Here is a 13938-nt window from a genome sequence, read left to right as displayed (position 1 = left end):
GGAGAGTCAAAGGAACTGAAAAAATTTTAGCTCAGTCAGAAATTAAATTTATTTATGATTTTAAAACTCTTGAACCTAATCGACTTAACAGTGATTTTGAATTGAAATGGTTCTAGTAGTTGTCACAGTTTCACATCTCGATTTTTATAACAGTTTTAACTTTCATGTATTTTATTAGGTATTCATGCATCTTGCACTTTCTATATATGGAGAATAATTTATTTAGAGGGAACCATGGGATTTTAATGGCTCCTGTTATGGTTATTTTAATAGTTTTCTATCTCTACTACTGTTTTTAACTTTTATGTTTGTATTATGCATTCATGTACTTTGCACTTTCTGTATATATTCATTGAGGGGGAACCTTGTTACATGTAGCCACAGCAGCTACGGGATATATATTTGAGAGGTCCCTAGATAGCGGGTATGTCACTTCCGTTTGGGCACCGGATATGACGCGCATGCCCTACCCCTGGCAGGCACGGGTGATTGGCGTGGTGCTTCCATAGCACGCCCACCATGTACGTGTTGTGCGCCGGATGTCTCCTGTGCCCGACCACCACGTGTGTATGGGATCTGCCATGTGCAGCGCGTATGTATGACAATGTCACACGTGCCGGTTAAGATAGACACCACTGTTATCCGGCCTCGGTGTACAGCATGAGTCACATGGTTCACGACATGAATGGAGGTGTGTATTGAGATCCACCTTAGGGGGCGGATATATGTAGGAGCCTTATGAGTTATAGGTACCTCATTTGAATAGACCCACCTCCAATATAGAGTATTCATTATTGGAGATACTATAGTGCCATTCTACATATTTCTAAAATCCTATAGAATTCGTCAGTATTTTATATACATTTTGTATCATTTAAGTAACACTGTGTTTGCAACATATAGACTCTGATGGGACTAATTGAGAGGAAGGGTGGAGTTACATCAGGACTATATAAACAGGTCTAGTTCACTCACCAGTCACACTTTTATAAAGGCTTTGATGCCGAAACGCGTCTGTGTGACTGGAGGGACCGCGACCGTAGGGGTGACCATACCATTTCAAGGAGTACCACGGAGAGGTGATCTCAACCTGGGTATTTCACTCGCTATCGTATGTGTACATGCTTGCCTTGGTTGGATGGCTCCATCTTGTACGCGGCCACTTTTATTTTGTTTTATGTGGTTATATGCAATAAATGTAATAGTATTACACTATGGTCGCTTTTGTTGTTTCTAACTTTCCTTGAGGTTTTGATACACCTTGCTGGGTGCGCACCTTACATTAGCTACTAAAGAGAAAGAAGTTAATCCCCTTTACGCTGTTGTAAGACGGACCATGCATACCTACATGTAAGTAGGAGTAGAAAATCTACACCTTTAAATTAAAATTGCCTGCCAACGGTATATTTTTTCTGCTTGTTTTGATGGATTCTTGGAGGAAGATATACAATAGAAGAAGTGAAATCTGCCATCCCAATAGACTGTGTTTTGAAAAAGAGACTCATTTATATCTCAGAAAAAGGAGCGCTTAGAATATAGTATATTTTTCATTGTTGTATGATATGTGGTGGGGACCGCATGATTTTTGAGCTGCCCTTTTGTACTTTGTGAGCGCAGGTATTATACATAATTTTGTGCTGTTACTAGAAGTCTGGGCACCCTTGGGAAAGTTGATGACTTGTCGCCCCCCAAAACAAAAAAAAACTTCTAGCTTTTAATTTGAGGCAAAGGGGTATATTCACTAAAGGTCAATTTTAATTGATTTCAAATTGATCTAAATCGATCAATATCGATGTTGTGTTTCTGGAGCTAAATCACACATTTACAAACAGACCATTTTTTATTTGGTTTTTCAAGTGTTAGCAAATGTGTGATTTAGCCCCCAAAACACAACATCAAAGCGATTAAGCAACCGTTAGTAAATATACCCTAAAGTCTCTGATTGTCCTTCAAATCCATATTCTCCACCACCCTTTGCCTTTCCAAATAAACTGTCAACTGGTGCTGTTGCTCTTTACCATCACCTGACTCATTCCTACAGTTAAACAGACTTACACATAGAGCATTTGCCCCTGAGAGGGGAATTTAATTAACCGCATTAAATTAAGATTTTACAGCTGGTCAAAACATTTCAGCATGCACACCCCTTGCATTTTAAATACATTCTACAATGTGTGACTTGGGGGGAACTACATCAAAAAGTGGGGAAATACCCCTAAACTCTAGAAAGATGAAAAACAACACTGGATAGCAGCATAGAAAAGTTATTAGTGGCCACCAGGTCTGTAGAGAGATGGTACGGGCCTCAGTTGTGTTCGGGTTGTGTGAGAGGGGGTGCTGTGAACCCCTCAGCCAGAGGCAAATTCAGGGTGGGGGGGTGCGCGATCTGTGTGATCGCTATACACACAGGCAGAGGAGACTGCTACTGCTGCTCAGCGAAAGCAGTCTCCCTAGCCCCCGACAGGTAGGCCTCTTAATTAATACCCCCTCCTCTCAGCACCTCTGGTGGCCATAAACAAAGTATTTGGGGTTCTTAAAAGTTGTTAAATACCTTTTTTTATTAACAGTGGAAAAATGATAGTAGGTAAATGTTTTTCATCAAATTGAAGCCTCTAGATCAGAGTTATTCAACATGCGTCTCCCCAGCTGCTGTGGAACTACACTTTCCAGCATTCCCTGCCAGCATAACGTTCGCAGTTACCGCAAAAACTTGTAACAAACATTAATACTTCTCCAATGTCCTAAACAAATGTCATGCCTAGAATATCCAGATGTATAATATATTTCTCACCTACTTATGACTTCCTGCAGCTCAATGTGAAATGCATCATATTTTTCTCCCCATGTCCTGTGCAATGACCTTCATTTTGTTGAATGACATTACAGTGATTATATTCTTTATAGTATATCCCTGGTTCAGATACACAAACACAATGTTTTGTCACACGGAGGTTGTATTCAGCATAGTGTTTTATGTATTTTGTCTACTAAACCCATTTATAACTTTCATGTCATCAATTCATTATCTTCAGCATGCAGGTGTGTTTCTAGTCCATACAGAGTGCAACATTAATTCTATATGTTTGCAAAGTATTATACTGTATAAGCACCTGCATGTATGCTGCTTAACAATGGCACAATTTTAGCTATTTAAATTAACCGCTGACCTACATAGGCTGTATACAAAATATTTTCATGCAAACTTCGTTCTGCTCTGTAACCAAAAGCTGTTTTTGTAAAGTGCAACTAGAAAAGAAAACACGGTGCATGATATTTAGATGAACATATGTATTATTTAACACCTGTGTCATTATCATGCATCTAATTAGGCATTAAAGGTCAGCATCATTAGAAGATCTTTAGAAGTTGAATAAAGAGGTAAATTAAAATGTGTGTTAAATGTGCGCATTGGGGGTGTTAGGCAGATACAAAACAAAATGAATTGTGAATGCCATTTTATAGGAATTGCGTAGGGATTGCTCCTTGAAATAAAACCAAATAAATTATAATATATGCATAGGAATACACTGTGAATTGTAGTAAATATGTCCTACTTTGAAAGCAATATAGTTTAAAATCTGGTTTATTCTTAGGGGTCGATCCTATTAGCCTCGATGATCTCACTGGTGTGAGTCATTGAGGCAATGGGCGGACTTTACGGATGCCTGGACTCGCAAAATTTTGCGAGTTCAGGCTCAGAGCGGGCCGCGAACGGTGTGAGGTGCTGGTCTGTTGCCAGCATTATAATGCTGTTGCGACGGCAGCTCGCACCCCTAACAGCTAATTGGATTGAGCTCTTAAAGTGACATAGAAATGAGGTCCTGGGGCTGTTTCCGAGTTAGGCTCAGACTGACGCGTCTTTTGCCGCAGTGGCGTCATTATGTTAATACCAGTTCAAAGTCCTTCACTGGTGTATATCCGTGCTTCCGAATATGCAAAGACTGAGATGCCCACTGCCAGTGTTCATAGGCAAACCGATTGGTGCATCTGTAGACACACGAGCAATTAGATTGACTTCTTTCCGTAACCAACTTTGAAGTGCCTACTGTATATATTTTTCACAATAAGGCGTCTATTCATTACCTCTTAATTTCAACAAAACTTGGTTAAGACCTTCGCCTACTTTTGTAGAAATTAAGTATCAGGGCCATACATTGTAAAGGTAATGCAGGAGCTATCACGGATATCTCCTGCTTACCTTGCAGCCCCAATTTGGCCCGCTGTCCCCATACACTAGTATAGGGACCTAAATTTATCAAACTCCAAAAATACCAAATTTTCAGACCATGACAGTGGGCACCTTTGCCATCTTCAGATGGCGCTGATTCCCGCACCCCACTCCGCCCTTGTTCGTCTCCTTCCGCCAGGTGCCATGTTCACGAATGTGCACTAGTACTGTTGAGTCAGACTCGGCAGTGCTAAGTTTTGCTGCTAAAAAAGTAGTAGTGATAAGGATCATCGGGACAGATCATACTCAGATCAGCTGTTGCCACACCAGAGCAATGTTGACTTGCTCCAGTGATCTTGTCTCCACCTCTGCTATGTGTCCCTCGATAATGAATAGGCCCCTAAATGTGAAAGGGAAATGTAACCATTAATGTGTGTTTGGAGGATACAGATAGCAGATGCCAATGACAAGGAGGGAATACTTTTATCATTCCTATATTGACCACTCTGACCTTCTCTGAAGAAAAGGAGAAGGTGATGTATGTTTTTGACTTGGTTTTCAACATTTATTAAATCTCCAGTGACATCTGTACTGTAGGTTTTGTAATTTACAGGTGAGATAGCTTTAGGAATACCATATTGTAATTCAGAAAATCCATATTTTCTTTGACTAATTATAAAGGAGTTTCAGAAGATGTTGATTTGGAGAGGATGGTAATGACATTACATTCATATCTGGTATTTTTCCAGTAAGAGTAATTAGGGGGGAATTTAATAGTTGTTTGTGCGCCCGTAAGTGATGGGCTCCCAACGGCAGCTATTTAATTGTTTGCCCATTGGGCACAACAGCATGATTTCTATTTGTAGCCTCCTGAGATAGCGAGCAGCCATCTGCAAAAAATCAGCTGTTTGGGCTAACCATGACGGTGCACGGGTCCAGCCAATTTACGTGGCTAACCCCATGTGTTTGGGTGTGACAAGTGTGATAAGAAATGCAGTTGCACCCGATTGGCAAAGCAATTGAATTGCTCTGTCGGGTGCCTATTACTTGTCACCACCCAAAAACTATTAAATTCCCCGCTTGGAGTCTAACAAGCACTGAAATTATAACTACTGTATATAATATTAATATTCAACATTTACATATGTTATTAAGGAAATAATATATAATCATCCTTATTTATTTTTTTCCCACCTAATCTCTTTTTCCAATCCCAAAATTGTGCCAGATTCCCAATGCAACACACCTGTCAATTTTACAAAAAAATAGGGAAAGGTAACCTCTATTATGAATATCGTTGGCTATCCTTTATTTCTTTCCCATTTGTGCAGAATGCTTATCCTTCATCTGGTTGTGATAGCATCTCTTTGAATCTGCCTGCTTCCTCTTTTGGCAGGGATTATTTATGCATTGCATGGTCACAGCAGAAGTAAATGTGACAGGTTTATTTCTGCACTGTCCTGGCACCACACAGCGCATAGCAATAGAACCGACCAATAGAGAAAGACGTGCTCAGAGGCCCAAACAAGCTACAAACTCAGTTCACCCATATGGTCTCGGCTGCCCTGACACTTTCCTGCTCAGCCTCCTCTGATTCTTTTTCACCATCCATGTGTCTACCTGAACCTCCTTTCAAAAGCAAAACAGGCTTTTTGCCCTTTTATATATCAGCCCGTGTTCTATACCTAAAACCACATTTCAAGGGTGGGCTGCTGCTCATGGGCAGAGCTTTGGACTTGCCTCCAAAGCTCAAAGTTTCTAGCCAGCCCCTGCTGATGGGCCAGTTTGGTGGATTGCGGGTCGGGTGTAAAGTATGGTGTAGGTGTACATGTTTCACTGTGTCTAGGTTTGTGGAGAGATGCAAAATCGACTAATTCAGTTGTAAAGTGAGATTATTAAAATTAGATAAAGTTATGGAAAAAACACAATATTGTTATGAAACTAAATAACAAGAAAAATTTTCAGAACCAGTCATGACAAAGTTTTCACTTACAGCAACCATCATTCCCATAGGATGCAATGGGATTGATGCAGAGTTGAACATATGCAATTTGTAGAGTGCATCTTGCATGCTAGTCACCTCTCTCTCACCATCCAGAAATGCTCATCACTTTTCTAAGTCATTTCTGAAACTGTACTATTGCAACAGCAATTTTGTGCAGAAACACTGCGCAGGGGCGCTGAGAGGGGGGGCGGGTACTAATTACCCGGGCCCGGGCTTGCTGGAGGAGCCTGGTGGGGTCCCGGGTCCGGCACCGCTCCCCCCCTCTTGCATCACAGCAGCCCAGCACACGCTGCTGTGTGCTGGGCTGCACTGGGAGACTACTTGCGGCTGCTGAGAAGCAGCCACAGCAGTCTCCTACAGTATGCCTGTGGGGGGAGCCATCATGCTGATCGCACCTCCCCCTGGTTATGCATTGGGCTGAGGGGGCTCAGAGCACTTCCCTCCCCAACACGCTGCAAAATTTTACTTTTTTTTAAAGAAGTGTGCATAGCCACGCCTTCTGTGATTAGGTCACAACCCTTTTTACCCAAGCCCACCGCAACTCTTGGCAGGCCTGGCACTGTGTAAGACATGCACTGTACAAGTTTTAGGGATTCTCGTGCACATACAAAAAATCGCTCAACTACATAGACATTGACATTGCGTGGCACTCAGAATCAGACACTTAATGCACATATGTTTCAGCTTCTTAATCTGTTTGCTTCAATTTACAGTTGCTGCATCTAGAAGGTGTAAAGCTGCATCCACAAGAGTGCAATCCCAGAAGCCTGATGTAGAGATCTGGCAATGATCCATGCAGTGCTCAAGAGTTTATAAAAAATTTACCCTTAGCAGCTCCAAACAGAGAGGTGACCCAACCTCCTACAACAACATATTACATAACAATTGGTGTGCTCCTGGGTACTGGTAGTGTCTTAAAGAATACAGTATAACAAGTTTGTGATATGCTTGGGGCAGCAGTCAAATTGTCTATTAAAGAGATTTTACTACATTAGTCATCTCACAAAACCGGGACTTAGTCATGCTTACCCTGTCTGGCAGTGTCAAGGTGGGTCTCTTTGTCCCAGAGTGCTGTCACTTCAATCCTGAGGGACATGGGCACAGCCATGTTGGTTCTGCTCTTATCATGTGAGTACTAGAATCCAGTCTCTATCTGTTTCCTATGCTCACATGATCGCCTCCTCTTATCCCTAGTAACCTACATTACTAGATTCCTGCTCCATCCATTCTGCAGCATTGTGCGGTATCCTGCTTTCAGCCTGCACCTAACCAGCCTGTGTTCAAGCACCAGTCCGGCTTAGCTGCTGCTCTCTCTGGTCTCTTTTCAGTTCAAGCCTGGAATTCCAATCTCGCTGGTTGCTGCACTCTCTGGTTCCATTCTGGTTTCAGCCTGTGCTTCCACTCAGCTGGCTGCTGCTGTCTCTGGTCCTATTCCAGTTTAAGGCTGCTGCTCTCTCCTCTCTCTGTGTGTGTATAGTATTTCCTCTAGCTTACCAATTCTACTGCCTACAGTGATCCTGACTACAAGCATGTCCTCTGAGTGAAAGTCTACTGCTCATTGTGGGTTCAAGCGGACTATTCTTTCACTGTACTTCAGATTACCTTTCTAGTCTGCTATTACATTTCTTACTCTCAGCATCGCAGCTTCTAACCTAATCTGAGTTCCTCTACTCACTATACCATCGATATCACTATCAATGTTGGTTGTTGACCTCAGGAACTTCTCTTAGAGTATCATGGTTTGTGCTGAGTTTCTGCTCCAGCATTCACTTCACTTCTGAGGACTTGGTGCTGGATCTAGATTTATTTTTGAGGGTCCAGGCTCTAATGACCCAGCTCTGTTAATCAGTTTGCAGCATCTGTCAGCAGATTCCAAGTGGGCTACCGATTACCTATATTAAATATATATTGCTCTATTCTCTGAGTTCTCAAACACTGATTCATTTATTCAGGGTAAGGGGTTGAGTTCCACTCAATTAGTTCCAGAGACAGGCTGGGAGCCTTCCAGTTGTCACTGACCTTTTTAAAGGCACCTGACATTTGGGTCTTACACCATGCGTAGACCTCTGATTCAACCACTGCTATTCTGCTATGACCCATCAGCCCAGTCCACAGGTACTGACTAAGATCTCAAAACCCCAAATGTGACAAGTCACTTATAATATATCATTATCCATGCTATCCCTTGTATCCTGATGAGTGTAGGAACCAATATAATTAATGTCAATGTCCCGTTAATCTTCATCGGTTGGATAGGAAAAGACTTTAAAATCTGTAGGTAGGGTGTTCTTAGTCTATGGGGCATATTCAATTTCAGAGCTGAAAACCCTTTGGAGCCAGATACACTGGGAATACAATAACAGGGGGGGAGTGTGTCACACACCGGGGGTCACTCATGCACACACACTCACGCATACACACTTACAAACACTAACATACACTCACAAATTCACCCTGCTGCAGAAGACCCGGCTCCCGATGCTGAAGAAGGAAAATATTGATTCAGAAGGTGACTAATTAAGGACTAATTAAGCTAATTGGAAACTTCCAATTGCTTAATTAGTCATTAGGAGGGGTGCCGCCGGGGTCCTGCATTTCCCGACCATTTTTCCTAAAATTATGGTTTGGAGGTGTTACAAAAAACCCTCCCGACGCTCAAAAACTGAAAAACCCTGCACCGAAATGAATAGCAAAAATCCCACACCTGCAGGAAAAACTCAGCAGGTGCGGGATTTTTGCTGTTCTCACACCTATTTGAATACACAACTAAGACTTAGACTATGAAATGTTTATCTCCATATGCTGTAATGTACCTGCCACACACTCACCATCTCTCCACATCAAATAATCATACCGCACAGTATCAGGAACTAACTGTACTATTGTAAAGAGTATAGGTAAGATAGTGTTACTTACCAAGAGTAGACCTGTAGTTTCTGCTGGTCCTGTGAAATGTAGAGATAGCTGGTGAGTAATTTTAGAGCAAACAAAGGGGAAGGGAGGGCAGACATTAGCATAAAAAATGGCCAAAATATGCATTATTAACACATATATAAGACATGCCATGCAAGTCACCAAAGTCTGAGTTACCAGCCTACTGCCAATTTCACAAATATTGAGCCCGTTATATAATGTTGTTTTTATTGAAGATTAGTACTGCTTTGAGGCCCATTTCAAAAGTAACACAATATTGTGGAACCTACTACCAGTGGTCCTCATGCTAGTTTACTAAAAGTCTGTATTAGTAATGTAAAATTTTCCACATATGCTAACATATTTATTGTTTAAAAACTACATCTAACCTTCAAAAAACAGTAAACATTTAAGTTCCAGCACTTATTTGCTTCTTTTTTAGGCAGAACTATTGATACAAATCAATAATAACCAAAGGTACTGTATGCTGTTATAGCCCCTTGGTCCATTCTATCTTGAAGAGGGCTAGGTGAGTAGAAAAGTACCCCACCAGATTTGTCCAGACACATAAACCTGCATTTTAGAAGTCCAAAGGCAAAGGTTTGCTCTATCACACTTCTAGTGGATCCCCGGCCTAGTCTGACTAGTGGTCAGGGGTTTTGCTTTGGCCGGGGGACCCGGTGAAAGGGTTCCCCTGACTGTGGCATTACCCCTCAATGCTAGAAAGAGCCCGATGTTCATTGTGGAAAATACAGGTGACCCCTACTCATTTTGTCCCCTATATTTCCAAAACGTGGACCAGCTCACTTAGCCCACTGCTGGTTGTGCTAAATACAGGGTAACCCTACGTCTTTTGTCCCCTGTATTTGGAAAACCAGCACTGGCTCTGAAAGGCCTGGGGCTGGTTTTACTTTAGGGGGACAGAGCACGTCTTTTTTATATTTTTGCACTTTTTAGTCATTTTTCTACACAGTTGCATGGACGGATTTCACTGCTCCGTGCATGCATATGTGTTAGGACAGTCCATTATATATCACACACGATCTAAAGATATGCAAATCGTTAGATCGTACACGATAGATTTCATGTCACATTTTACTGTTTTTGCTCCATATCATGTTGTGGAGTGCCGGGGAGCTGCTGGGGAGACTTCAAGGGAAATCACTGACAACATTGCATCGTTTGCAGGTCATCTAGTGTGTAGGCACCTTAAGCTGTAATGAGATGTGACTAGAATGCACCAGAACACTGCGCTGATTCATTTGATACATGACACTTGTATATCTGTGTGCGACTGAGTCTTTGAATCAGCATGCAAAGAGCTACAATGCAATCATAGGCAAACGCAGGGTGGTCTCCGGTTGCCTGGAAACCCCCCTTCCAAGCCCACACCATGATGACCAAAATAGAAATAGCATATAATACTAAGTAGAATTTTTTTAAGATCCCCTCAATGTCCCAAATTAAATAATTAGCACAACCTGTTGATCTTTTAAAATGTGTGAGCCAGTAATAAATACACCTGTGCACCAACTAGGACTTCTGGAAAACATGCATTGTTAGGGGTGCACTGATATAGACCATCTATAGGGTTAATTAGTAATACTGTATAATAATGAACTAGCCAGTACATAAAGAGACCAATCTGTACATATATGTCCAGGGTAGTTCAAGGTTCTTTTGCTGCTCGCCAGATTCCCGAACTTGCTGAAATGATCTGGAATGGTGCCCACATCTGAAATAAAAACATTCAGCTCAGGCAGGATGGCCTGAGCTGAATGGCCTTACATACTCATATAATGGAATAATGTGCTTGTTGGTCCTGTATATGTCAGAATTATTACATATATTATACTTCGTATAATGTATATTATAGCTGGTTAATTGCTGATTATGCCCTCTTCGTGGACTGGCCACACTTGCTTTAAAGTCAAGCATTTGGAAACCCCCAGAGATCTGTATATACAACTACTGAGGGGCCTGTGCAAACTCTTATACTCATTTAACTGAGAATCCAGACTCTTGTACCTCTCAAAAGTCTATGCCAGACATTCTGAGAACATCATTCTTTCCTTAAACACTGCCATTTTCCAAATAAATCTGGGCTCCAACAAATGTTAGCCTAGAAATAGTGCTCCACCCTTCCTGACCCTTGCTAACATATAGTACTTATGTGTGTATATAAATATTTCACGTCGCATGCTATTACATCTTGTATATTAAACATGTAAAACATTTGGTTGGCAATTTGTATCCAGTAGAGAGAGTTTCTGTCTATTTCACATGTACCTGCAGACTATTACATGCGGTGACTTTACAAAAATTATAGGCTATTAAATTACCTCTCAAGCCTTTTGGAAGGCATGAACATCAAATGTTTCTTCTATAAACAAGATATTTTGTCTATTACCAAACAAAAGAAACTGCACAGCTTGAACGCAATATAATGACCAAACTCTGTATCACATCATGACACATATAAATCTGACTGCTACCATGCCAAGAATAGAGGAGATGAGAGTCGGGAATGTAGTGAGGAAGGTAGAATCAGAAAAAATGCACAGCTAGTGCTTTGTTTTTTCTGGTATTTACATAACAGTCTCTCTGAATGATTTAAGGTGTATATCCACTACGCGACCCAAGGAAGACAGTACGATTACGACATCATCGTACCATTGTTCCCCATCCCCTGCAGTGCCTACACTGAACGTGTAGGCACCTTCTGTCATCCCTGAACATGATGTTAGGATCTGCAATTTCCAGCCTGCGGCACTGCATTAATTACTGCCTGGTCTGTGTGCAGCATCAGGTGCACATGGATTGATTCTCTTGTCTGTGCACAGCCCAGATGCACTATAATCTACCATTTAGGGAGACTTGCTCTGATTAGGCCCTGTTCTGTTAAATTCCAGCCAGCCCTTCATTCCATGCCGGTGATAGAACTTTTCGTACTTCCGGTTTCCAGTCTCCTGCTTGTCAGACGAGTTCCTGAATCAGTCTAGCTGTGTTTCGTGTGTGCCGTTTATTCCATCCAGTTGGCTCCACCTGCATCTAGTCCACATGTGCTGTTTGTACCATCTGGGCAGCATGGAGCACTTCCTACCCAAAAAGCATCTGTCACCATCCAGTGGCTTGTGTCAACCTGGCGGCACCAGTCGCAGTTTAGCGTTCCAGGTGCGCAATCCAGCACACCATCACCAGTGTCATCCCGGCGGCACTGTTAGCTACTCTGCGTTCCAGGTGCGCAATCTAGCATACCATCACCAGTGTCATCCCGGCGGCACTGGTAGCAGCTCTGCAACTCAGCACAGTGTTGCCAGTGTCATCCCATTGGCATTGGTAGCAACTCTGCGTTTCAGGTGCACAATCTAGCACACCGACGCCAGTGTCATCCCCGGCGACACTGGTAGCAACTCTGCATTCCAGGTGCGCAAATTAGCACACCGTCGCCAGTGTAATCCCGGTGGCACTGATAGCCACTCTGCATTCTAGGTGCGCAATTAAGCCCACCGTCACCAGTGTCATCTTGGCGGCACTGGTAGCAGCCCCTCATTCTTGTTGCATACCTCACATGAGTCTCATCAGCCCAAAGGCTACAACGTTCCTGGGGCCCCAGGTCACTAAGCCCTCCAGGCTGCTCCAACAGTCCAAAGGCTGCTTCTCACCATCAGTCCCTTGGCCACGACTATAAAGGCCACAATCAGCCTCCAAACCTGCTCCAACAGCCCAATGGCTGCTTCGCATCACCAGTCCCTTGGCCACGACTATAAAGGCCGCAACCAGCCCTCAAGGCTGCTCCTTCAGCCCACAGGCTGCATCTCACCTCCAGGCCTCCGGCCACAATGAGCCACAGCTCGCCAGCCCCAAGGCTGCCTCCACAGCTCAAAAAACTGTACCACCTCCGTAAGCCTCATGGCCACATTTAGTCCATGCAAAATCACCCTCAAGACTGGCACTATATCTGACTAGACTACCATCCGGTCTTAACACATGGTCAATCTGTCGTTATCGGCAGACTGACCGTCAAGTTCGGGCGATGATTGATGTTGGAAATGACCAGCGGGAGTACACATCACTGGTCGTTTCTGACATTTTCATGCCTGATTTGTCATTGGAATTTGTAATGGATATATATAGGATTCTCTGTCATCTTAGTTTAGACTACTTTTGTTGTTATTTTATTTTTCATGTTTTTATTCATGTTTATACTTTTGCTGTAGACTAAATATATTATGCTGTAAGTATATATTCAAGGCTTCTCTGGTTTTAACTAAGAAACTGATACACTGAACTAAGACACATTTGGGATTAATGATCCAATTAACACACCTTGGGAAAATGAATGAAGGAGAGTTCACTTATTTAAGAGAGATCTGTAGGACATCTCCCATGTCTTGATAAAGCTCCCTGAAGGAAGCAAAACCGGACAACAAAAGGATAATAGTGCCCACAGACTGCATCAAGGCATTCCAGATATACCTGCTTTGTCACATTGTGTGGACCTGTACCATTTGGAGATCCATCAGCATGCATCCATTACCAAGTGGCTGTCACCGGCTGTAACAAGAGGCGAGTGATCCCCACGGTGAGGACCCGGTACGAGGAGTGACGGATTACTGCACCAGCCACTGTAAACAGAGAAATACAAATAAAGGATGAATCTCAGCTGGTGCTCAGTGTTCCATGCAGACCACCTCCAGAGTTCAGTTTCACCTTACAAGTAAAGAATATAATATGAAAAAAAGTTTTAACCCAAGAGGTATGGGGCTGGATTTAAATGGTCAATTTTCTTAGAAGGATTCTCTTCTTCCACATTTATTTCAATCCCATAGCCCCTTAGAACACTTACTTG

This window comes from Taudactylus pleione, unplaced genomic scaffold, assembly GCF_031769625.1.
Source record: "Taudactylus pleione unplaced genomic scaffold, aTauple2 ptg000139l, whole genome shotgun sequence".
Taxonomy (NCBI): Eukaryota; Metazoa; Chordata; class Amphibia; order Anura; family Myobatrachidae; genus Taudactylus; species Taudactylus pleione.
Note: the sequence above shows the minus strand (reverse complement) of the source record.